Genomic DNA, 27,768 nt, shown 5'->3' with positions numbered 1-27,768 from the left:
TAATAATAATAAGACATATTGAGAAGCTAAATGAAAAATTATATATATTTATTTGTAAGGAGAAATATGAATTACAAAAATTTATTTGTAGTATAAATTTAAATTTATTGTTTAATGAAAAATAAAAAATCTTTGCTCATGTTTTCTTAAAAGGCAAAGAGGTTAAAATTGTGATTAAGATTTGTCCTTCGATTAGTGAAGCAATTATTGAATTATTTATTAGATTTTGTCTCTACATTCTTTGCTCAACAAATAAAGATAGTGTGAAAAATATATAGGTTTCCTCGCTAATCGGACTTCCCACCTAAGAAACTAAATTCCTTTTGGATTTACCTTTTGTAGAGCAGAGAAGCAATTGATGATATTTTCTCTAAGGTTAATTATAATAATCTTGATTGTAAATTATTATAATGTAAGAAGAGAATTCAAATCAGAAAAAATGATGAATTCAACAAAATATGCGCAAGCAGAAATAAAAATGAAAGACATTTGGCAACAAACCCTCGATGCGAAAGGCGGGGCATTTATGACCAATCTGTAAAACCAGTCAAAAATCAAGCCAAAGTAACATCCAACGATCAGGGTGGAAAGAGAGTCATAGCGAAAACCCATCACCATGAATCTCTGACCTACAAAAAAAATTTAGATTTAGATTTAGATTTCCACGGAAAAGAGGTAAGGACCAGTGAAGAAAGAGACAGAGAGAGAAGGGAGAAGCAAGTAGCATTCTTTGGAAAGAAAAAATACACAATCCTTTCTTTGAAGGAGGTAACAAATACCCCTCTCACTCTTCCTACTCTCCGTAGCCCAAAGAAATTGAATATCCCACGTACCCTGCAGAACCTTCCGCCATTCCTCTCAACCCCAAACCCCCCAAAGTCTCAGAGGAAAACAATATCCCAGTAAAACCTTGGCCCTATAAACTCGTCCCATCATATCTTCAACAGGATAATCCCCCATTTAAACCCTTATTCCAATTCGGGAACTTTACCTTCCCAATTTGGGAACTTTGCCTATCAAGAACCAAACAAAGCAATCCCGAAACCGCACCAAATAGAAAAGAAAGGAGGAAAATGAGTTAACCACTATCATCATCAGTAACAAGGTGACAGAGGATTGATGGTTTAACTACAAAAATAATGGAGTTTATGCTATCTGGATTGGACCGAAGTCAACTCATATAGTTCTAGAAATCCATGGATAATGAACAGGTAGGTATCACTTTTCTCTCTGATTATTTAAGTTTCTTAAATTGAAAAGATTTTGGAAATAGGCAATCTTTATTGAAAAAGCTTCTCAATTATGTGAAGCGACATAGCTTAAATTTAAAATTTCTTAAAATGGTACCCAACTGTAATAAAAAATCAATTACATCTTTAAATGTGTTAGTATGGATAACATTAAACAATTATCCTGTTGAATTATGTGACCTTAAAATATTCATCCAAATCCGAGAATCCTTAGGAGGTCTTAAGGGTTTTGAACCTCATCATAATGGTTCCAACTCAGTAAAACTCCTGGTTAACCTCAAACCATGCCTTTATCATTAGGACAATATCAAAATTATAAAAAATAGGTCTGTATATAGTATCAATTACTTAGTTTATCAAGGGGAAATCAAACACATATTACTCCTTACAGATAAGAAGAAAGTAGCAACTTACTCCTCAGACTTTGAAGAAATCAGGTTGGAAACTGATACAGAGGAATAATATTCAGGATTAGCAACTTAAATGCAATACAATCCCCATAAAAGGAATAAGGTCAGCCAATTGCACAAAACATCAAGAGTTCTAAGCTCTATTATTTCTACAAACAAGGATGTGTCGGAAGAAGGGGAAATAACAGAACTAGAAATCCTTAAGAGTGTTCTTAAGAGTATGAAGAAGAATCCCAAAATTATAGCAGGGGAAGATTTAAATCAAATCACTCAACAGAGATACAAAGAATGTATTGAATTACTCAATATCCTAGACAAACAAGCCTTGCTCTTGAAGGGAGAAAATGGAGAAATGAATGAGGAAATAGTAGAAAATAAAGATAGCATCTCTAGCATAAAGTAGCTCAATGAGGAAACCACACTTAAGATCAATGATACTATTGATCAAATAGTATTAGTTCAACGAAAACCCCAAGAAGAGATAAGAGCAAGGAAAAATGATGAATATTTTTTTATCAAAATTTAGAAACCATCGGAAGAGAGCACATAAGAAGAGTTAAAAAAGGTAGTTAAAAAGAACCCAACAAGAAGAGGTTCACAATCAAATTCAACAGGTGAAGCCGACAAAGGAAACTACTAACAACATGGAAATCCCTCCAACTATAGAGAAAACAGAGAATGTCTGGTTATTCTCAGTAATAGACCCATTGAATTACTCAATATCCTAGACAAACAAGCCTTGCTCTTGAAGGGAGAAAATGGAGAAATGAATGAGGATATTGTAGAAATTAAAGATAGCATCTCTAGCATAAAGTAGCACAATGAGGAAACCACACTTAAGATCAATGATACTATTGATCAAATAGAATTAGTTCAATGAAAACCCCAAGAAGAGATGAGAGCAAGGAAAAATGATGAATATTTTTTTATCAAAAATTAGAAACCACCAGAAGAGAACACATAAGAAGAGTAAAAAATAGGTAGTTAAAAAGAACCCAACAAGAAGAGGTTCACAATCAAATTCAACGGCAAAGCCGACAAAGGAAACTACTAACAACATGGAAATCCCTCCAACTATAGAGAAAACAAAGAATGTCTAGTTATTCTCAGTAATAGGCCCATTGAATTACTCAATATCCTAGACAAACAAGCCTTGCTCTTGAAGGGAGAAAATGGAGAAATGAATGAGGAAATTGTAGAAATTAAAGATAACATCTCTAGCATAAAGTAGCTCAATGAGGAAACCACACTTAAGATCAATGATACTATTGATCAAATAGTATTAGTTCAATGAAAACCCCAAGAAGAGATAAGAGTAAGGAAAAATGATGAATATTTTTTTATCAAAAATTAGAAACCACCAGAAGAGAGCACATAATAAGAGTAAAAAAAGATAGTTAAAAAGAACCCAACAAGAAGAGGTTCACAATCAAATTCAATAGGCGAAGCCAATAAAGGAAACTACTAACAACATGGAAATCCCTCCAACTACAGAGAAAACTGAGAATGTCTGGTTATTCTCAGTAATAGACCCATTGAACAAAGGAAAGGAAGCCTCTAACATTTTCCCAAATAAGGAACTGTACAATAAAAAAATAACAGTAATGGAAACATAAGACAATCTATTGAAACCAACTAATAAAACTAGAAAGCTAACAGAACTTTGGCAAACACTTGAACAAATGAATGTGGAAGTAAAAGGAAAAAATAGAGTAAGGGGCATTCAACAAGAAATTGATCAAACAGAGATAAGGTTAGAGGAAATTCTACAGGAAGATGAGATATCAGAGGAAGCAAAAGACAAAATAGATTACTTAGAATAATTAATAGAAGAACCAATGATATATTCAACGAAGAGGCAGACGAGGAAGAGTTGGACAAACATAAAGCTGAACTAGTCCAAAAATTATTGGAACTTGGAGGAAATGACTACACCTTTGAAGACCTAACAAGAGATGTTGAAGTTTTTGAATAGGAAACATAGACAAGAGGCATAAAACATATAGAACAAGCCTTAATAACTCCAAATGTAACAAAGTAACACATGAAAAGAGGTAGAAAATATCACAAGGAATTAAGGAGAAAAATTGCCACAACAGAAGGACAAACAAAGATCACAGATATCTATGATGCAGGGAAGGGGAAGCACCTTCCCAAAAAGGTATGAAAATACTATCATGGAATGTTAGCGGCCTCAACTCCCCTAGCAAGAAGCAACTTTTAAATAACTACATTAACAAATATAAACCAAATATTTTATTAATTCAAGAAAAAAATTTAAGCTACTTAGAAATAGAAAAGATTAGGGAAAAAATTGGATTTAGGAAGATCATATGAGCACCTTTAGAAGGAGCTTCAGGTGGCTTGGCAATCATTTGGAACCCAAAAATTTACCATGTTGAACTCTTACGAATAGAAAAAAAATGGTTAAGTGTGAAAGTTCTTGATTGGAGTAATTCCTTAACCTTTAATTTGATTAATGTCTATGGACCAACTGCCAAATCAGACAAAAAAGTAGTATGGAAAGATATCAATCTTCATATTCAACAAGAAAATTTCTTCTCTTATATTGCGGGGGACTTAAATGGCATGAAAACTCTACAGGAGAAACTAGGAGGAGCATCTAAATTACTACAAGAAACAACTAACTTTAATAACTGAATCCAAACAACTGAATTAAATGAGGTCCCCTCTAAAGATAATGCCTTCACCTGGAATAGTAGAAGTTAGGGAATCTCCTAGGTTGCAGAAAAACTAGATAGATTTATCACTTTTGGTCCCTTCCCAACAATAGTATCCCTAATTATTTCTAAAACAATTTCATACTCTCACTCTAACCACTTCCCTATTTCTCTAAAAGTAGAAACGAAAACCACCTCAAAGAAGAATCCCTTCAGAGTGGAGCAAATGTGGTTCAAAGATTAAAAACTTCTGGACCTATTGAAAGAATGGTGGACCACAATCAAAGTGGAGGGTTCCAAGATGTATAGAATAGTATAGAAACTTAAATTGATCAAAATTAACCTAATATAGTGGAATGAACACCACTTTGGCAACATTTTTGACCTTAAAATAGAAACTGAAGAAGCCTTAATGAATATTAATCAAATTGTAATGAGCAAGGGTATAGATGAGAATCTATATACTCGGGAAAAAAGTCTAAGATCAAAACTAGAAGATATTCTTGCAAAAGAAGAAATCTACTGGAGACAAAAATCCAGAGAATCATGGCTAAAGGAAGGAGACAAGAATACTGAATTCTTTCATAACTGCACCAAGGCCAAAAGATTGATCAATTGCATAACTAAAATTCACTCACAAGAGGGGAAAATTCTAGAAGAAAAAGAGGACATCGCCAAGGAAGCCCTTGAATATTTTGAGGCAATCCTAAATGAAGAATCATCCTGTCTGGACCAATCTAAGTTTTTGAAAACAATCCCTAAGATTATTAACAATAAGGAAAACATGATTCTACTCAACAAAATTTCAAATGAAGACGTAGTGAAGGTTCTATTTAAAATGAATCTAGATAAAGCCCCACGATTTGATGGCTTCCCAACCTTCTTTTTTAAAAAATGATGGCATTTCATGGGAGATGAAATCATGGAAGCCCTTAAGAGTATTAGAAACTCCGGAGGTATCCTTAAAGAAATTAATCACATATTTCTAGTGCTCATCTGTAAAACTGACCCATATACTAGTTTTAAAGATTTCAAACCTATAGCTCTTTGCAATACTCTCTACAAACTCTTAACTAAGACTTTAGCATCATCACTCCAATAGTTTCTTCCCCTCTTGATTAGTGAAGATCACTCTGGATTTGTCCAAGGAAGATCAATCTATGATGGAATGATTATTGCCTAGGAAACCATACATTCAATGAAATTAAGTAATAATCTAAGGATGCTAATTAAACTAGATATTAGTAAGGCCTACGACAAAGTCAATTGAAGATTCCTTTGCAAATGCCTGCAGACTTTTGGATTTGCAAAGCCTTGGATTAACCTAATTTTTTAATGTATATCTACATCAAAATTTTGTGTATGAATTAATGGAACTTTGGAAGGTTTCTTTCCCCTCTAGAGGGATAAGGCAAGGGGACACAATCTCACCCTTCCTATTTATCCTGCTCTTAGAAGCCCTCGGAAGATACCTCAAACATCAAAAGTTATAATCATTCCTTAAAGGTCTAAAGATCTCCAATAACAATAATCCTGAAACTCACCAACAATTTTTTGATGACACCCTACTCTACAGAGAAGCTAGTGTAATGGAAGCTAATATTGTAAATACCACACTAATAGATTATATTAAGGTATTTGGTCAAGATATTAACAAGGGAAAATTGGAAACCTTCTTCTTTAACACAAAGGAAGAAACACAAAAGAAGATTAGCTGGATCCTTAATATTAAAATAGGATCCCTATCTTGTAGATATTTGGGATTCCAATTAAACTACCTCTCTAAACCTGCTAAACTTTGGGAACCCCTCTTGGGTAAAATTAAAAAGAAAATTCAATCATGGAAAGGGAAATGAATCTCTCTAGCAGGGAGAATTACTATGCTCAAATCAATCTTGACCAGTATGCTCATCTACCAATTATCTATGCAAAACCTTCCAACCAGTGCAGAGAATTTGTTAAACAAAATCCTCAAAGAATTTTTCATGAAAGGATTAGATAACAAAAAGAAATTTAATGTAATGGCTTGAAACAAGATTTGTCAAACTAAGGAGGAAGGTGGTTTTGGCATTCAAAACATTAAGCTCCAAGCTCAAGCCTTTGGAGAAAAACTAATTTGGAGAATGATTCGTAATCCAAACTTATCATGGATTAGGACTCTTTCAAATAAATATCCAACCTCCATGGATCCCCTTAGTATCCTCATAACCAAATACCCCCCTCAAGGCTTAGGGGTTTGGAATTTTATGCTAAAATGCTGACACATAATTTTCAACAAAGTAACATGGTAGGTATCCAATGGAAAGGAAGTTAAATTTTGGAGAAACTCTTGGGAAGGATTCCCACCCCTATGTAAAATCCCAAGGCTATCCCAAGCTATGGCTATCTTAACTAAAGCAATAAGAACTCTCTTACTAGATTATTGGGAAGAGGGCACCTCCACAACTAAAGGGTGGCAATGGAAAAGCCTTAGAAACTTTAACATTCCCTTAGAAGAACTTTCAATCTTAGAGTCAACCCTAGCTACAAGATCCTTTACGCTATCATCCTCCAAAAAATAATTTATATGGACTAGATCTTAGACTGGAGAATATAACTCAAAAGATGGTTACAGTTACTTATCCAAACATAATATGCATACTTTGAAACTACTACCGACTTATCTTTGTTGGCATCCATTATGCTTTCCAAAACCAGGAACCTTTTCATGGCAGCCTTATAGAATAAAATTCTAACTACAAAAAAATTCAAAATGATTGGGTATGAGGGCCCATCAAGATGCCCCTTATGCAAGGAAGTAGAAGAGGATCCAAACCATATCCTTCTACACTACAAATTTTCCCACAGAATTTGGACATGGTTTTATAAAAGAATGGGCATATCCATGGTTTCACAAGAATCAATGTTAAAACACTTGTTAGCATGGCCTAGATTCCATTATAATAACATCTTCGAAGGACTATGAATTATCTCACCCTCAATTATCATTTGGGAGATATGGAAGGAGAGAAATAGATAGATCTTCAAGAATTAGGAAATGCCTACTACTCAAGTTATCCTTAAAATAGACGCATTGACAATTGAAACCCTAAATAGAAAATAAAATCATAGTAGTGTTAAAATGACATCATGGGATGGTTCCATAAGAAATAGGTGAATTGGACTTAGAATTCCACCCTTCATTGGTAAAGGAGAAAGCTCAAGTTAGTCCATGGGGAAAAATTGTGTCTAGACCCCCTAGAAGATGGATGGGTTAAACTCAATTTTGATGGGGCTTCTAAAGGCAATCTAGGCCCTGTTGGAATTGGATGTTGCATTAGGGACAATTTGGGAAAAAAACATTAGTAGAAATATCTTTACATATTGAACCAACCAAAAATAATGTAGCAGAGTTCAAAGCCTTGGTGGAAGGTCTATGGCTTTGTATCTACTTAAATTTTTGAAAAGTAGCCATAGAAGGTGATTCTTCAATCATCATCAATGCTTTATTTAATAGATCTACCCCTAACTAGAAATTGACTAGTTTCCTTAGCCTTTCCCTCAACCTTATTACGAAACTTGAAAATGTGACCTTCAACCTTTTTTTTAGGGAGGGTAGTTGTTGGAAATATAGGATAGATTAGGTTATTCAGAGGGGAGGGGTGAATCAAGATCCTTCATATATTTTTTGATCTAATTACATGCATGAAAGATTGAAAGTAGTAAAGCATTCATAACACTTTGACACAAGATATAGTGATCTAGAAACCTTCCAAATAGAAAGTAAAACTAGGGTGGGGATGATACCCACAAGCTTTAGTACTGTAGTATAAAGTTGGATGATTAAGGCTTACAATTGATCACTTTTGATGATCTGCCCTATTAGGAGCAATAAAGACTACTAGATCCATCTTGTGAAAGGACTTACAAAACATACAATGAAGTATGCACTCGGTAAAGAGATTTGCAAAAGACTGTTAAGTCTACCTTGTTAAAGGATTTAACTGATACACCTGTTAGGATGAACTAGTGGCTGATCACTTATCTACAACTTTGATTTACTAGTTATATTCCTTTGAAATGTAATGATCATCTTGCTATGATAGATAAATCTTTTTGCGCTCCTTATACTGTTGTAGCCTTTTTACTTTGCACTTTTTCTCTCTCTATATTTACACCATTAATTCTTACATGGTATTTGGATATGATACAATACATTACATATATACCAATCCAAAACACACTTCATCAAAGTCAGCTACAACATAGATTACCAATAAGAATCACAAATTTGGCTCAACTATTGATACTCAGGTTCTGAAGACAAACGAGCAACAAGGTTCTGATACTCAACAATTATTGTCAACACTCAACATTTTTATGCCCTCGGTAGACGTAGAAGCTTGGTTCATACTAATCACTTCAACGTAGTCTTAACTTGGTCAACACTGATGATTGGGTGAACACTGTGAAACTCGGCATATAAACTGAATCACTTGGTTAACACTCAATGGCTCGGTCAACACTAACACTACGAGCTTGGCATAAACTGAATCACTTGGTTGACCCTCCTTGGCTCAGTCAACACTAGATTCACATCATTGACACTATGAGCTTGATAGACACTGGAGACCACAATTGATACTATGCAACTTGGTAACAACTGTGAAGCTTGGTTTGAACTATTACTGATCAACTCGATAGATATTGCTCGACATGAACTGAATATTGATTCTAGAACTCGGTAGAAACTATAGAACTTGGTAGAACTTGGATTACTCGATTAACACAACAAACTGTAAGATAAGCTCGGTAGTTGTTTAATCAAATGACTAAGTGTGAGTCACTAATAAACAAACATGATCATAGTGTCAATAATCTCCCCCTTTGGCATTAGTGACAAAAACACTTATCAATCCAAAACTAAATTCTCAAAATTTCAAGTCCAAAACATTCTTTTGTCTCCATCCTATGTCTTCAACTTGGTAACATACTGTGTTTTTGAGATTTTTCAAAATTGAGTTAGTAAAAGATGTTTTTGATTATATGTACATGTATTTGTATAATATTATGTTTCTCTTCCATAAATATATCACATATTATACTTCTCCTCAATATATATACATATTTCTCCCCGCTATATATATATATATATATATATATATCACATCTTGTCCCCCTTTTGACATAAATGCCAAAGGTGTATACTACATGTTAATCCCAAAATGTGACAAAAAGTTAGAATTTACCTTCAAAATCAATGCCATAGTCTTGTCCCAATTTTCTTGTAACACTTTGCTTGCATGACATGCAATCTGTGCTTCTGCTGATAACTCCATCATGTGTTCAGCTATGGAGAAGTTATTGTCATGGATGAGAATTTTGGCATGTGCCATGTATTTCTGTAACACATCCATGTTCGAAAGAATCATGCCTTGGATGTCTACAAGTGTAGCCCTGATCCTGGCTTCTTCCCTTAATAATTCTACCTATAGATTTGTCAAAAATTTAATCTTGTAGTGAGAAGAATTGTAGCTCAGGTCAAATGACAACTAGTGTGCACTTGCCTTCAAGTCTGCATCTATCTTAGATAATTTATCTTTGATTCTTTCAGTGAAGAGAAATTTATCACACAACTTGTTGAATTATGAAGTAACATTATTTGTAGAGGTTTCCAATGAGGTGAGAATAGTAGACAATTCTACTCAATCTATTGCAATTTTATGTGCAACTTGCTCCAATACATTGTTCTCAAATTTCCTCTCTGCGCTTTGTAACAACTTTTCTTGTCCATTTCAATCTTCATTGAATTTTTGGACAACTTCTGCTAATTGAACCAAAATAGGTTGTGTACTATCAACTTGGGTGCTTAGTGCATCCACGAGTATGTTTTTCACATCTTCAAGCACTTGGTTTCTCTACTTTTCTCTTCTCTAATCTTTTGTTATTTAGCTCTCTTTTACAATAATTCACCCATTATGTTCATTTGATCAAAATTCAGAGTAGAGATATCCCAATTTGGGATAACTATATCCTCATCAAGGTCAATGTCTTCTTCTTTACCTTTATCCTTATTATAAACTTTTGTACTCGGTTGAGGCTTGATCTCAATTGTCCTTGTACTTGTTATTTGCACACTTGGAATTGTAACAAGAGTAGAAATAGAAGGGCTAGCAAAAAAGTAGATATTACACTAACAGTAGAAATACCTAGTTGTTGTGTAGCCAAATTTGATGATGGTGGAGGCACTAGTTGCTTGGTAGATGAAGTGATGATTGTACACTCGATTTGTGTTACACTCTAAACCCTTCTATCCAAACGATTCCATGAGTTTGGAATGCTTGGATGCCGGCTTAGAGCTCCCTATCCATGGAGTGCAAGAGACTATATTTTAAGAATAAGAAGGCTCTTAGATGAGCCTTAGAGATACTCTTCTTGCTAGTAATTCATGCAATGGGAGGTTCCAAAGACAAGATGCAAGAATGCAAATGTCCCAAGGAGTTCCTCAAGAATGCAATGCAACTAAAGATTAAACTACAATGAATATGAAAAGTGCAGCTATTCTAAGCATGGATGAGAGTGTTACAATCCAAACATTAAGCTATGTGAGATTAAGCTACATGTAAAAATGAAAGCTAAGCTAAGCTAGAATGCCATGATGCCATGGATGAGAGAATGTAGACAAGAAATAGAAGTTCTCCACAAAGCTCCAAAGAAACCTGTTAGAAAACCTGCAGCATAACAATGTTCAAAAGATGGATTCTTTGAGGGGGAAAGCTCTCTCCCTTTTAAAGATGTACAGATGGTGGAGATCAAGATGAAGATGGTGGATGATCAATGGTGGAATTCAAAAAGAGGAGTGATCCATGTGCACACACAAGTCAACTAATAGAATATAAGTTGACTTGTCATATAAGACAAAAGTCACAAAGCCTTTTCTTTTAATTGCAAAATAGAAAAAGGACTTTATGTGTGCACTTTAAGTGGGTTAGAAGAATGGGATCTTTTATTTAATTAAAAGGGGACATGTTCTTTTAATCAAATAATGAACTTAGGATAGCGTAGTTAAACTATAGGTTATAATCAAATAAATTGATTATTAGCAATTTGGCTTAGGTAAGTGATTAAATTAATTTAGCCAAAATTTTGAAAAGGGGGCTAATAGTCTAGATGACCATTTTTAGGTGATTACATTTGCCCCTCTTTGACTAATGCGTGATTGATCTGGGAACACATTATGTCAAAGAAAATTGAAGCCAAGTAGGTGATGATAGATATAGATGTCTAATTTCGAAGAGTGAAATGCAGAAATAGATAGCAAGTCCTGAATGTACAGCCTGATAGTAGTAGTACTGAACACTAGGAAGAGATGATGTCAAAATTCAATAAGAATACTAACACTTAGAAAAGCAGATAGAGTGAGAGCAAGTGAGAAGATCAAACAAATGCTCCTAAGCAGTGATAGAGTATTTTTGCCCCCTCGGGATCGAAATGTAAATGAGGTAAGGGGATGCAAAAACTGGCTAGAAATGAGAAAATTAGAATATAGCAATGTCCAAGATGACAGATAGATGATTAGAACCCAAGAATGACTATATAAAAAAAATTGATAAAATGCCCTAGTTTGACTAGAGTTGACCTTGAAGGATATAACATAAAAATAAGGTCGAAATGAGTAGAAAGGTGATTTTAGACATGAAATAGTGAATTTAAGTAGATATGAAGTATGGAAATGATGAAGACATGAAGAAATGAAGATGCCCCAGTGATGATTCAGAGATTAGACCTCAAAAGGTCAGCTAACTGCTCAGAAGAAAGTAGAATTTTAAAAGACAATTTTGATCATCAAGATGAACTCAAATTTGGATTTCGATCCTGAAAATGAATCTAGGACGTCAAAATTATTTAAGAGGTCAAAACTTTATATAATGTGATGACAAGATAGAAAAGAGATGAAGCGAAAGATTAAGAAGGTGAAAAGACATGAACAAGAAGAAAGTAAAGAAATATATGAAAGGAGTTAGCTGATATGTCCACAAAAAGATGAAGAGAGAGCTCTCCCCATATGCAAGAATGCAAGACTAAGCTAGAAAATGAACCTAAAATGCAAGCTAATATACAAAGTGGTTTACTAGCAAGAAGCGCATAACATTTAGACTCTTAATTTCATCATTGAGCATTTATTAGGGACATCATGAGATCATACAACCATCACTAGTATAACTATGAGGATATGAATATGATCGATATCAGATAGGTATGTGGAAATCCAATCTAAGCATCAGAGACATGTAAGTCAAGATAACTACGTGATTAGATTCCCTAAGTTTAATTTAGCAAGATTACACCTGTATCAAGGCATAAGCACCAGGATAAACCCTGAGTGCGGTCTTGCAAAATAGTCAAGGATGATACATTTGTAAGTCAACGTGTTGAATAGGACCAGCATAAATGCTTAAAACACTATAGACAAACAAAGTATACCCACAAGCAAAAATCAAGAAGACATGCCCCATGGCCCCAGTCTTCTAGTCAATGACATCCTCGAAAGACTATTAGGGAGGGAACACATGGCAAAGAAATCATCATAGACAGCACACAAAGTAGATAAATATCAGCATAGCCCAGTCATTTAAATGTTAAAGTGCGTGTGTGTAAGTCACTTGGCCATTTCTTCTAGACTTGATTCTGATAGTGAGAAATATCGCGACATCGGAGACCGTAGGTAAACTATCTGTAAAGTGTTGAAAAACACTTGATGTCAAAGTGGGGGAAGTGTTGAGAAACACTATTTTGTGAGTTGTCAAAGAAACCCTAATGCACAAGAATACCTCAATAGGCTAAGTAACTATGCCCCCAAGATGAGGACAAGAAACAATTCCAAGCTAGGAAATGTGTAGTGAAGTGGATGATTGAGATTGATAGACATAGGTGCAAGGGTGTCAAGTAGCGCCTATTTCCAGGTTTTCACCACTTGACAGATTTTTTCAGGACTCTTTTTTTTTTGTTTTTGTTTTTTAGACATTTTTTAATTTTTAGGAATTTTTTCAGGATCATATATGATTTTTTAGATTTTTTAGAAGGTTTTAGAGATTACTAGTTCTCAAGGAAGATCACATCATTTTCTCCCAATTTCTAGCAAGGTATAGGATATGATGGAGCAACGAGCCAGTGGATAAGCAAAGATGGATAAGAAAAAAGTATGAAGCAAGTAAAAGTGATCCTCAAGGATTGACTCCTCAAGAGTACCCAAGCTAGGGAAAGAGGTGAAATAGTCATATGAAGCATGTTTTGGATAAGCAATGGAGGAAATGGGCAAGATAGCATGTAGGATAAGTAGTGAAGCCAACAAGTGAGATAGCATGAAGCATGTAGTCCAAAAGAGTAGACATGTCAAGAGACCTATGAGAACCATGTTTCATTTATTATGATCAAGACCAAGGGGTCAACTAGATAGTACAGCAATGGGATAGAGCAATAAGAATAAAGCTCAAGATAGAGGCTATGAGTGAATGAGAGAGCACAATAGAAAATATCATGGATAAGATAACCAATATGCAAAGATAGCTCAACATTGTCAAGATCAAAGAGAGAAGAGGGGATAGATGGATGATGAAAGAATTACGCATGATGCCTGTTTGCCAGGTTTTCATCATGGTACTTATCCAAGGTGCCACAAGAAGTAGTTTTCATCATAGGATGGATTTATTTCTCTTTACTTTTGCTACCAAGGTGCCACAAGAAGTGGTTTTCACCAAGGCACATTTTCATTTTTTTTTTCTTTTTTTGAATTTTTAGAAAGAGCTCAAGCTTTTTGAATGTAGATAGTGCTCCTATAGGAAAGATAAGTCATGACAAGACAATACCATAGAAAGGTATGCTCAAAGATGTTGATAGGGTGATGAAAGAGAAATGGTAATAGGAAGAATATATTGAGGATAAGAGTTCATGTATAGAAAGTAAGTGTAAGCTTTAGAGGATTTCATGAGGGTAGCTGAAATATTGGACAAGATCAACATTGAGACACATCTTGAAGGGTATTGGAATGATGGAGGAATCATGGATGAAATAGCTTGAGATTTAGATGTATGAGGTGGTAGAAAAGATTTGAAAAAAAGTGGAGTGGAAGGCTTTGGAATATTTTTAGAAAGATTTTTGGAAGAAGATGGAATGGAAGCCTTTGGAAGCTTGAATGTCAACTTTGAAGTATTTTCAATATTCAAGTCTTTTAAAAGAGACTTGGGAATCCATATAGCTTTAGATTTTGCTTTGGATACTTCAAAACACATTTCTTCAATAATGGGTTTAGGAACCCATATTTTCTTTGATTTAGCTTTTTTAATAGTGGACCGTTGCAATCTCTTTTGTGCTTTCTCCTTCTTAGTATTCACATGTCGATTAGATGGGACATAGTGATCTTCATTTTTCAATGGATTCTTATGTTTATTCTCACTTCCAAAGGATTTGAGATTTGTGGATGAATAAGGCTGATATGACTGGTTTAGATGGATAGATGGGTGAAAAGTCATCAAGGATGAGTGTCTTTGTTGATCTTGAGGTATGATGGGAGAGCTAGAAGTGGAAAGTGTAGGAGATGAAGGAACGTGAGGCCCCAATATGGATGGAAGGTTTGAATGCTTTAGCTTAGATGGATAAGGACCAAGGATAGACTTAGGAGATGCAAATGGATAGTGAAAAGGGATATCAACATCTTTAGAGTGAGAAACGTGGTCAAAGCCATCAATAGACTCATGAGTACCTTTGATAGGAACACCATTTTTAATAGGAGCACTTGAAGCTTGAGCACAATTTTGAAGTGGATGTGGAGAAGTAGAACATGAGGGGATGCTTTGATCTTGACAAGTAGCTTTGGATAGCATATGAAGAGAACTTTTCTCATAATTTTCAGTAAGCTCAAGCGAGATAATGGAAGTGGTATCTTCATCATACTTGAGGGGTGGACAAGATATAGGATATGGAGGAGTGACATTTTGAAGGAGATGAAAGGGTGCTTGATCTTGACCTTTTTTAACATTTATAACTTTTTCATTTTGAGAGCCCTCTTGACATGGAGCCACTTCTAAGGACAAGGGAGAATGAAGAGTGAGTGGAGTAGTGCTTGGATTAGGCATAGTAGTGCATGAAGGTTGAGGATGTTTAGGATTAGTAGCATGGAAAAGGTTTGCAGCCAAGTGAAGGTTAGCTTGAGTTTCTTTTAGAGGTAGCCCTTGAGGATACACATAGTCTATGTGGAAAGCATTAGGTTCTTTATTTGATGGAGGCATGTTGGAAAGATTTGAAGTGTTGGGAGATGCACGAGTGTTGGAAGAAGTGGAAGATGTAATAGAGCTGCTACTAGACATAGGTTCATTAATGTAATCTTGCTCAAGAAAAGTATCCTCAGCACATGAGTCACTAGAGGTTCCAAGATCAACAATCTCATCATCAATGAGATCTTGGATTTTATATTTCAGCTCTATACAATCAAAAGTAGCATGGTCATTAGATTGATGATAAGCGCAATAAGCATCCAAGAAAGGATTTCCATAGGAGCTAGACTTAGGCAACATGATGAGCTTAGTTTCAAGAAGTGTTTGCAAAATGTCATCATAAGAATGTTCCAAGGGAGTAAAAGTCCTCTCAAAAATATGTCTAGGATCTTCTTGTTTTTTCTCAAGTGAATAGCATGCGTTCATGTCTTCATCATTATCTTTGTCAAAGATAGGTCCATCATGAAATTTTGGCATAGGCTCAAAGTAGGTATCACTTGCTTGTCCTCTAAAGAGGTCTTTAGATCTAGAAGATGAAGACATTTGATGTCTTGAAGTAGAGTATGTAGACCTAGAAGAAGAGGATGACCTCAAAGAAGGTGACTTACATGCATGTAAAGACCTTAAGGAAGATTCATGTAATGATGCAATCTTCTCCTCTAACCTTTTCTCAAGTTTAGACTTCATTTCCATCATGCGCTTAGAGAGATGAAGGTAAGAAAGATCATTTGTCTCTTCTAGTTCTTTGTATTGTGCATATAGATCTTGAAACTCTTTAGTGACATGGAGGATATCATGATCATCTAGATTCAATTGAAGTTTGGTAGCACAAGGTTTAGATCCCATAGTTTTAGATGCAAAGCCAAGCATAAAAGAGCCTAGAAGATAACTTGATGTTGAAACTATAGGAGGTAGAGTGTTCACTTGCCAAGATAGTAGAGAGAGATTAAAGCAACTTGTCAAACAATATGTCCAAGAAACTTATGACATGAATGACTCAAGTCAATAGCTAGGCAAGATGCCCAAATAGCCAAATAAATAGAGCAAGCAGGATGACAAGTGAACAACTTTCCCAACCCAAGAGTGTAGTCAAGAAATCAAGGTAACCATTTTAGCAAAAGGATAATTAGCAAGTGGACATAGACCATGAAGATAGAAAGACCAAGAGCACTAAGACCAAAGAGCTACTTTAAGCATGTTTAAGCACTAGAGACATAACGAATCACAGCCAAATGATGAAACCTCCCTTAGTAAGTAACACAAGAAAATGTTTGCACTTGACATTTTGACTTGGTTGAAAAAGTTTCACAATAGTTGATAGCATAGCAAGTTTGATGTTCAAAAACAATTTCTTTCCAAGCAAGATAGTGACACATGGAGTAGTCTTCAAACAATCAAGCAAGGGACAAAGCAACCTTGCATGATACAAGCATATCTGAGGTCTCAAAAGAATTTCTTAGAATTATCGTCATGTGTATGTTCAAAAGATTTTCACAGGTATACCACATTCGAGAACACATAAAGCAATATTTACCTAAAGGACATAGTTCATTACTCAACAACTTGGCCCATGCTTGATGCTCCTTTGCCTCACACCAAGTGGTTTCCCACAAGAGATATTGGCTTTGTCATAGAAATGCCATAAGCATAACCAAGGGAACACAGATGGTGAGTGTAAAATCTTGGGGTGATCCAAGTAGTCCACTAGGATCGATCCTTGCACCAAGAAGTTGAGTGGCTAAAAAGGGTAGTTACTAACTTAGAGTGTTTAGATAGGGCTTCTGTTCATAGTGTTCCTCTTGCTCCCAATTACGAGACACCTCACCTTGCAATGAGTAACCGATCTCGCGATCACAAGAGTACCTTAAGTATTCTTGCCTAGTGATCTCCCTATGGTCGAAATCCCATAAGCGATCACACTAGGTGAAGATAAACACTACGTCTACCAAGGTTTTGTGTCCTTGATAGCCTTGAGTTTATAGTGGGTTGGAAGAGCTGGGTAATTTTCTTGTCCCCACTTGGGTCGTTCCTCTCAGGTTGTCCGAGAGTAGGCCCTCTAAAGGATTCTAAACTACACAAAGAGTGGATCAACTTTTGGAAGTCAAGATTTTTGATTCACCACAAGGGTGAAGAGCATACTCTCCTATTCCAATTATTTTCTCCAAAACACAACAAGAAGATTTAGTTGCCTCTTTCTTTTGAAACCAAATGGTAAGTCAAGATTTCTGATTCACCACAAGGGTGAAGAGCATACTCTCCTATTACCAAAAGACTCCAATCACAAGTTTTATGTGCCTATGAAAAATGAAAAATTAGTCAATGCCACACATGAAAACAAAAAAATAAGAAATTTTGGGTTTTTATGCTTTGGGCAGCCCTGCAAACAATGTTAGTAGCCCTTGTGCATTTGAAGCTTTGACATGTGTTCTTTTTATGCAATGTTTCAATTTTTTTTCATAAGGATGGCAACCTATAATCACAACTTGTTAGCACCAAAAGTTAGTGTGAAATAACATAAAAATATGCAATAAAAAGTGGATAGTTGCCTCAAAAATTCAATTTATCTTCCAACCAAGTACATGCAAAGAAAGTGCAAGTTAATCACAAATGCTCTCATTTTTACTCTTTGGTTTTGACCTAGTCAACAAGATTGGACTTGTTTGCTATGATTTCGTATCCAAAAATAAAAATGAAAAGAAGAGACCCCTATTAAAAATTAGAGAGTTTTTCAAAAATGCAAGAAATTTAAAAAAATATCTTCATTTGCGCTCTAGAGATTGATTTTGTCAAAATAGGCCAAATTTCTCAAATTGAGTTTTTGATCCTTAATATGACCTCAAAATTCAAAACACAAAGAAAGAACCCCCATTAAAATTTAAAACTCTTTTTAGAAATGTAAGTTTTTCTGAAAAAAACGCTGATGTGCGACCAAAAACGACTTTTTTATGAAAAAACAAGAAAATATCATAACTTTCGCAAATCACATCAAAATGCTCTGAAAATAGGACTGAAACATTTTGAAGACATACCCAATTTTCAAAAAAAATTTCAGAACCAAAATCCAAGCGGTTTAAAAGATATGATCAAATCTTTAAACCAACTAGATTTTTGGCCTTCAAACCAATCTACTTATGAGTTGGCATTAAAACCAAAGTGATAATTCTACAAAAGCACTTGATTAGATCCAATATGCTACTGTAAAAAACCAGAGATAAAAAATGAAAGCAAATGGAGTTAGAACTTGATTCAAGCCCCACGGTGGGCGCCAAAAATGTACACTCGATTTGTGTCACACTCTAAACCCTTCTATCCAAACGATTCAATGAGTTTGGAATGCTTGGATGCCGGCTTAGAGTTCCCTATCCATGGAGTGCAAAAGAGTATATTTCAAGAATAAGAAGGCTCTCAGATGAGCCTTAGAGATACTCTTCTTGCTAGTAAACCATGCAATGGGAGGTTCCAAAGACAAGATGCAAGAATGCAAATGTCCCAAGGAGTTCCTCAAGAATGCAATGCAACTAAAGATTAAACTACAATGACTATGAAAAGTGCAGCTATTCTAAGCATGGATGAGAGTGTTACAATCCAAATATTAAGCTATGTGAGATTAAGCTACATGCAAAAATGAAAGCTAAGCTAAGCTAGAATGCCATGATGTCATGGATGAGAGAATGTAGACAAGAAATAGAAGTTCTCCACAAAGCTCCAAAGAAACCTGTTAGAAAACCTGCAGCATAACAATGTTCAAAAGATGGATTCTTTGAGGGGGAAAAATCTCTCCCTTTTAAAGATGTATGGACAGTGGAGATCAAGATGAAGATGGTGGATGATCAACGGTAGAATTCAAAAAGAGGAGTGATCCATGTGCACACACAAGTCAACCAATAGAATATAAGTTGACTTGTCATATAAGACAAAAGTCACAAAGCCTTTTCTTTTAATTGCAAAATAGAAAAAGGACTTTATGTGTGCACTTTAAGTGGGTTAGAAGAATGGGGTCTTTTATTTAATTAAAAGGGGACATGTTCTTTTAATCAAATAATGAACTTAGGATAGCATAGTCAAACTATAGGTTATAATCAAATAAATTGATTATTAGCAATTTGGCTTAGGTAAGTGATTAAATTAATTTAGCCAAAATGTTGAAAAGGGGGCTAATAGTCTAGATGACCATTTTTAGGTGATTACAATGATCACTTTAGCCAATATGGTACTTTGCTGAGCAAGTGCAAGGATTGGTTGGCTGCATGGTGTTGCAATGGTTGCCACAACCAACTCGAAGAAAACTTTCTCTGAGCTTGATGGCATTAGAGCTTTACTTGGAGAATGAGGAAATGAGGCCATTACTGCTGTTGCAATCTTCTCTGGGTCGGTTTCCTCAATACTTTGAATCTTAGGGTGATTCTCCTCTGTAGCTTCCTGTTCTTGCTCCTCATCATCTAGATTTACATCATCTTGAATTTACACATCATCTTCATCATCTTCCTTGATGTCTTGCTCATCTTGCTTATCACTAACATGAACAACAAAATCATCTGGTTGATGAAGTTTGTAAATGTTCTTCCATGTGGTACTAGTTGTCTTCACTATGGATTCTATGTCTTTCATTAGCACAAAACATGTATTGAACTTCAGAGTGAGCTTCTCCTCATTTTTCTTCATGGAATCTTTCACCTCTTTGTTACTAAGACTTCACATGAGTTGCCTTAGAGTCTGTTCAAATATATCTTTTGTAGTCTTTTTAGCATTTTCCCATCTTGGCTTGATCACTTGCTTAAGCACATTGGGAATTTATTGTACAAGTTGATTAAGAGAGTATTTCCATTTAACCAATTTTGGCATCAACATGTCCTCAATTTGCTTCTTCTCATCTACATTCCTTGTTTCATATCTGAGGAATTTGAAGTTTTCCATTCTAGCTCCTCCTATTTCCTTTATTTTTTCTTGAAATGTAGGTGCAGGCCTTTTGAAAATGACTTCCACGGCATCCTCCTCACCTATTTCTAGTTTCTTTCTAGACCTTGATGCTTTTGTAGTGAATACTACAGTAGATGACTTGGTAGGTCTGGTTATGATAACCTTACCTTTCTTCCTAATTAGCTCTTCTTCTTTAGACTTTGTTTCTTCTACTTCATCCTTTGTTTCATCTTTTTCTACATCATCTCCTTTTCCTTCAGTCAACATGAGAGTAGAACTTTCTTGTCTCAGCTTTGCTATCCTCTTTTTTCCTTTGCTAACTGCTTGAGGAAGCTTGATTTCAAGTTCTATTCTAGCTTTGGATTTATCATAAGTACCAAAATATGTGGCCTTGGGATCCATAGTTTTATTCAATAGTTCCTCAATGAGATCTTTGGTGTCATCAATGTTAACCTCATAGCTTAGAGGCTTAACCCACACCACTCTAGGTTTGACTTCTTGAATGAACACTTTGTCACAATCCACCATGAAACAAACATCATCCTTGTAATCTTCTATAAGTTTCTTTGGAATTCTATATCTATTATTCATCTTTTTCTTGAATTAGTCAAAATAATTTTCCATGATACTGACAAAGTTCTCTCTCATCTCTGCTATATATTCATTAATTTGGTATAATACTGATACATCTTTTCTCCATACAACTAAGTCTTTAGAAGGGAAAAACTTTTACACATAGAAGAATAAACAAGTTAAGAGTGAACCAAACTTACATGGATTGTTCTTTGAAGTTCTGATGCTCTCCATATTCTTGTTGAGTTGATTTAGCATTAGCTCGGCAAGGTCAAAAAGACAAGTTGTTCTTTAGTACCTTGAGAGCTAGATCAACTACCTTACACAACACATTGTTGAGATGACTAGAGCTATAGATCTTGTGGGTGATCGAATGAATTCCAAATTTCAGCTCCATGTCAGTTACACTGCTGATCTTCATTCCTCTTCCATCCCATTTGGCAAGAGTCTTGTTTTCTAGTTCTACTCGACTTAGGGTTTTGGTAGTCTTGGCTTTGTTCAACATTGGGAGCCCTGTGATTCTATCAATCATTTTCTTTGTGATTTGAATGGGCTGCTCTAATCATAATTGCCCATTGTGAACATGACTGAGAACAAACCTGATCCATTTAATTTGAAAATCTTAGGGCATATGTAGAATGTGTGTCAAACCATTTGTCTGCAAATGTTGATGCTCAAGTTTCAACACACCATTAACACATAACTTGTTCAAAGATTCATCCATCTATAGGGTTCCAATTTCTTGGATCAAACAATAAAAATGTGAACCGATATCGTTAACAAGTACTACCTTGGGTGGAATTTATGGTTGAGATCTAGTTGGGTCAAGCGCTTTTGCAATTGCCGGACTCGACTTGAAGTCTGGTGCCTTCCATTTAATTCCACAAACCAACATCTTGGATCCTTTTTTGGTTTTGCTGCTAGAAGATGCCATGCTCAATAGAGTTTAAGAAAACATGAAAATCTTCAACAACAAACACACAGATCACTTGGAAGCACATAAATTTCCCTTGCAAATAGCTGTTCAAAAATTCACGGTGAAAAATGAATTTGATTTCCTTCCTTTTAACAAATTTTCACTTTTCATTCACCATAAATGCTTGGTAGGATCACTCATTCGGTTACAGACTATCTTCCACTTGGTTCAACCTTAATGCTTGGTAGTGTCATTCATATCTTCATGTCCACACAATGTTTTAGTATATCCCAACCTTACTCGATGGTGTCTTGCAACCTGACCTAGCTTAGTAAGGTCTTGATTTTCCGCAATCACTCAGTGATCCCTTTGCATCTTGAATGCTGATATGGATCTTTCTTTCTAGCTGGTTGGAACTAATTTAAGATGTCTACTTTAGAGTCTCAATTCCAGTCATTCCTGTGGGAGATCAAGTTGACTTGAGTCACCCAATTCTTGAGTGACATTTGCTTCATGAGTCATACTTGCATTCTCAAAAGATTTTGGAATCCATTGTTGCCTCATCTTCTTTCTGATATTGTCATCTTTGGCTTTATTTTCATCTTCAATCCTTCTAGTGTTCATTTAGTAATTGGAAAAATGTCCAAGTTCTGTACAAATAAAACATCTTCTAGTGGTGTCTCTTGTCCTCATGTGATTTTTCACACAATTTGCTCCAATGTGTCCAAATTCTCCACAATTGTGGCATCTACACCAAGTGTTGTAGTCGCATCCAAATATAGCTTTCATAATCTATTCTACTAAGTTCAATATCTTGGTTTTGCATTTAGAAGATTTGTGTCCTTGTTTATTGCACTTGTGACATTTACCTTATTGCAATTGTAACACTTTCCATTGAATTTTGCTTTACCATTACTCCAACATTTGTTTGATGTATGACCTAACTTATTACAATGATTGCAATTAGGCCTTTGATTCTTTTGAGCTCCTTGCTTGGATGATTCACCTTCTTCTATGTATCCTATTCCTGCTTCGCCTTTCTGTCTGTATTGGCTTTTCTCATTCAACTGATTCATGTGTGCTTGAGATTTCATCATCCTCTCATTTGTTTTCTTTTTAATGTTTAGATCATTTTGCAATCTTTTATTCTTTGACCTTAGATTCATGATTTCTTCATTTGCATTAGTGAGCTAATCAATGAAGTATGTCTGTTGAAGGGATATATGCTGAATTTCATAGTTCTTTCCTTCTATCTCTTCTTTGGCTTTGTCTTTTTCTTCTATGACTTCACATAATCTTACTGACTAGATTTATTATTCTCTTTTTAGCTTTCTAACTTCTTGAAGATTGAAATTCTTTTCTAATAGATCTTTGATTACTTCATCAACTTCATCTAAATTTCTTTCTAGATAGATGTCTTCAATTCTTTCTTTAGTGTAAAGATTGTCCTTTATTTGTAGTGCAAAATCTTTTCTTCTTTCAATGATTGAGAGAGTTGCTACTTTGCTTTCGTTAGTTTCCCAATAGCCAATTCCAAATCCAACTTTTCATTATCAATAGCCTTATCTAGCCTGTATACCTCCATTGCCTCTAATCTTTGTTCAAGTTGTTAAACTTTTTCTCTGAGAACCACAATAGCTTTGATACCAATTTTTGGAAATATAGGATAGACTAGGTTACTGAGAGGGGAGGGGTGAATCATGAATGAATAAAACTTAATCTTATTTCACCAATTAATCTTTCATATATATTCTGATCTAATTACATGCATGAACAATTAAAAGTAGTAAAATATTCATAACACTTTGACACAAGATATGGTGACCCAAAAACCTTCCAAATAGAAAGTAAAATTGGGGTGGGGGTGATATCCACAAGCTTTAGTACTGTAGTATAAAGTTGGCCGGTTAAGGCTTACAATTGATCACTTTCGATGATCTTCCTTGTTAGGAGCAATAAGGACTACTAGATCCACCTTGTGAAAGGATTTACAAAACATACAATGAAGTATGAACTTGGTAAAAAGATTTATAAAAGATTGTTAAGTCTACCTTGTTAAAGGATCTAACTGATACACCTGTTAGGATGAACCAGTGGCTGATCTCTAATCTGCAACTTTGATTTGTTGGTTGAGATTCTTTTGAAATATAATGATCACCTTGTTGTAATAGATAAATCTTTTCTGCTTCTTATACTACTTGTAGCATTTTTACTTCGCACGTTTGCTCTCTATATTTGCATTATTACTTCTTACATGGTATTTGGATATGATACAATATATTACATATATATCAATCCAAAACACAATTCATCAAAGTCACCTACAACATAGATTACCAATAGGAATCACAAAGTCAACCCAACTATTGGTACTCAGGTTTTGAAGACAAAATCAATGAGGTTCTAATACTCGACAACCATTGTCAACACTCGGCATCATCATGCCCTTGGTATACATAGAAGCTTAGTTCATACTAATCACTTCATAGTAATATGAACTCAGTGAACACTAGTGACTTGGTGAACATTGCAAAACTCAACATAACTGAATCACTTGGTTGACACTCAATGGCTCAGTCAACACTAACACTATGAGCTCAGTATAAACTGAATCACTTGGTTGACCCTCCTTGGCTTGGTCAACACTAGATTCACATCATTGACACTGCGAACTCAGTAGACACTCAAGACCACAGTTGATACTGTGCAACTCGGTAACAACTGTGAAGCTTAGTTTGCACTATCACTAATCAACTCAGTAGATACTGCTCGATGTGAACTGAATACTAATTCTGGAACTCAGTAGCAACTATAGAACTCGGTAGAGCCTAGATTACTCGATTAACACAACAAACTGTAAGATAAGCTTGATAATAGTTTAACCAATTGACTAAGTGTGAGTCACTAATAAACAAACTTGAACATAATTTCAACATGTAATACCCTAGTATATTCACTTGCTAACAAAGGGTATGATGATCTTAATGTACTACGAAGATACTGTTAGATTCATTCGACTCTCCCTTGATTTGACTTGTCTTCTTTTCACATATTATCAATGTCACTTCCTTTTTCTTAACCCCAAATCTGAGACCTTTTTCAAACCTCTTATTTATTTTTCTCTTGTTGCCTCTTGTTTGATTTGATTCTCATACGAACATGTAGCCTTATCGGGTAACATTTTTGATAGGTAACATTGATAACTGATAAAGTCACAGATCAGTACACCAATTTGGCAAGACCTCATGACTATTAGAAAAGTATGGACACCCCCATTAAACTCTATTGTAATTTTAACCTTATGGCTTTTTACGAGATAATCAAGGTTGACCGGTTAAGGCTGATGTTGAAGAAAAATGATAATGTGATCATCCAAACAGTCATGAGGATTTTGGGTTATCAATTCATAAACTGCCCAAACTATTTGAGATCAAATTGTGACACAATGGCAATGTTTGCATCCATAGCCTATTATGTTTACAGTGATAATGATTTGATTGTGGAGCTCTATGCCAAGTCTTTCATCCCGAGCATTCAAGTTGGTCTTGACGAGGCTCTTTGGAATATAAGGAATGATTTTACTATTCCAAAGGCTATCGACTATGAGATTATCTACATTAGAGGAGCATAGGTGCCCACATATCAAATCATCTTCATAGAGGATGAAGAAGATTTCTGGGCCACCCGTCCCATTTTTTGAGAGGAACTTGAGCTTCTTAGCTCATTATCATGGAGTCTTTTACCCTACCAATCTGAACTGAGTTGATGGTTATCTCAATGAGGAAGAGGTATTAGAGGACAAAGAAATGGAAGATGTTGTCCAAGAGTTGAGGGAAGCACTTAATGAAGATTTAGATTAGATAGTTTAGCAAAGATGTTTGTTGCTTTTTATTTATAGATAGACCTCTAACTAGGATCTAAGGCTTTAGGTTTACAATTTAAGTGATAATCTCTCTTAGATTGAATATTGTCCCTTTTTGTGTTTTAGGGAGATGGTAACTCTTACTATTTCTAGCATCCACTCCTAACTTTAACTAATATTTCTTGATCTTTGTAAAATTATTTGTTCAGTTATATAAATATATTATGGTAGAATATTTTATGAAGAATGTTTTATTTCTCATTTATAACCTACAAGGCAGAATCACAACTAAGGAAATGGACTGGAAAGATAAAAGAGGTCAAAAAAGGAAGTCTTTTACACCCTAGCTTGAATATGGTTTATTTGTACATGTTTTCTTGATGTCCTAACATGATCTTTTTAGCAAAGTTCCATATCCCTTTCAGTCTGCAACTTATATTCAAGGAAATATTGAAGTACCAACCATGAGCAATCTTGCTAGAACACTCATTTCATTTGATGTATTTATATATGGAAGATGATGTTCTTTCCTAAGAATGATTCCATGTTGAAGAAAAGCCAAGTATTACCTTCAACCAATAATTTCAAAATGATAGGCAGCTATTTATAAAAACTACTTGTATTACACTTATTTGTATTAAAGGTATCAAGAATACTGCTATTGAGACTTTGTAAACTTGGGTATGCCCCTTTTACTCAAGTAATAATATAGGACTATGGTCTCGAGAAACATTGAAGGTTTTCTTCTCTATTCTTTCCTAACAATGCCTGTTTGAATGAAGGATTCTTGTAATTAAATTATATATATAAATTAATGGCTTCAGCTTTTTACTGATAAATAAAAATAAAAATCTTGATTGTAGTTGAATCTATTGCCCAAATAAAAAAAGGCACCAGACTTTTAAATCATTGAAACATAGTTATTTGATTTATAGTTCAAGTTATAAATCTATATACTTCCTTCTTGCAAGTATCTAATCAATTATTGATAACATTACATAAACATTCAACTATTTCAAGAAAACAAACAACTTTATATTGATCGAGTTTGAGGATTTTTCCAACTGAATAACACAGAGAGACTAAATTTTCTATATAAAATATTTGTGCAAGGTGATCAGGTCCAAAGTGAAGCTTTACCTACCTAGTTGTAGAAAAGCCTAAAGTTCAGGGGAATTGAAGTTATTCATTTTCATCGGCTAGAACTAATTGAGGAATCTTATTGGAGAATTGACAAATCTATTAAATCTCTAATCTAGAATTTTTTGGGAACCAACAAACCCTATTAGAAGTCACCTAGTTAAGAGATTTATGTTGATCATCCTTGTTTTCCCATCATCAAGAATGGAGAGGATAAAATAAAAAAATTAGAAGAATGGAGACATAGATTTGTAATATTTCCCCAAGCATTAATAACCAAGTTTAGGGAGGAACATAGTTTTCAAATAGATTTCCTCCATAGGGTATTGAACAAAATGATTGTTATAGAGGAAAGATTTACAAAGTTTTTAACATATTTCAAAATTTCTCGATGAAGAGATTGGTTGATTTACAAGCTTTTTCTCCAATAGTCCAAAACTTTGTATGGCTCACACATGTCCAGATTTCCAAGTGGATCGAGGTCTACCCGAAGGTTCCTGAAGATGGTCTCGAAGAAGTCATGGCTATTGAAGAGATGAAAGAGACTTAAGAAATTTTTTATATTTTCAAGTATTATGCAGTTATGCTTTGAGTTAGTAGTTAGTTATATTTGTGAACGAGTTTGAAGCTATGTTGCACCTTTTCATTTTTATGAAAAAAGGTACCAAGACCCCTATTGAAGAAGAAACAATTTCAAGACATGATATAAGATATATATGATATATGATAATGCTTTAAAGAAGAAACAATATGAAGTAATTTCCATTTTA

The 27,768-nt window shown here is 34.8% G+C and overlaps 1 long non-coding RNA gene across 1 annotated transcript; it reads left to right on the top strand.

The window, feature by feature from the left end:
* The first annotated feature begins 397 nt into the window (after nucleotides 1-397).
* LOC149548177 (uncharacterized) lies at nucleotides 398-27,768 on the top strand. The gene is made up of 2 exons (XR_016353999.1): nucleotides 398-1,211; nucleotides 27,462-27,768. It is a non-coding gene; the product is annotated as an uncharacterized LOC149548177 (long non-coding RNA).

Source organism: Cupressus sempervirens, chromosome 7 (genome assembly GCF_028749045.1).
Source record: "Cupressus sempervirens isolate cs-2001-9-10 chromosome 7, ASM2874904v1, whole genome shotgun sequence".
Lineage (NCBI taxonomy): Eukaryota > Viridiplantae > Streptophyta > Pinopsida > Cupressales > Cupressaceae > Cupressus > Cupressus sempervirens.
The sequence above is the reverse complement of the archived record's forward strand: the minus strand, read 5'-3'. Positions and strand labels throughout refer to the sequence as shown.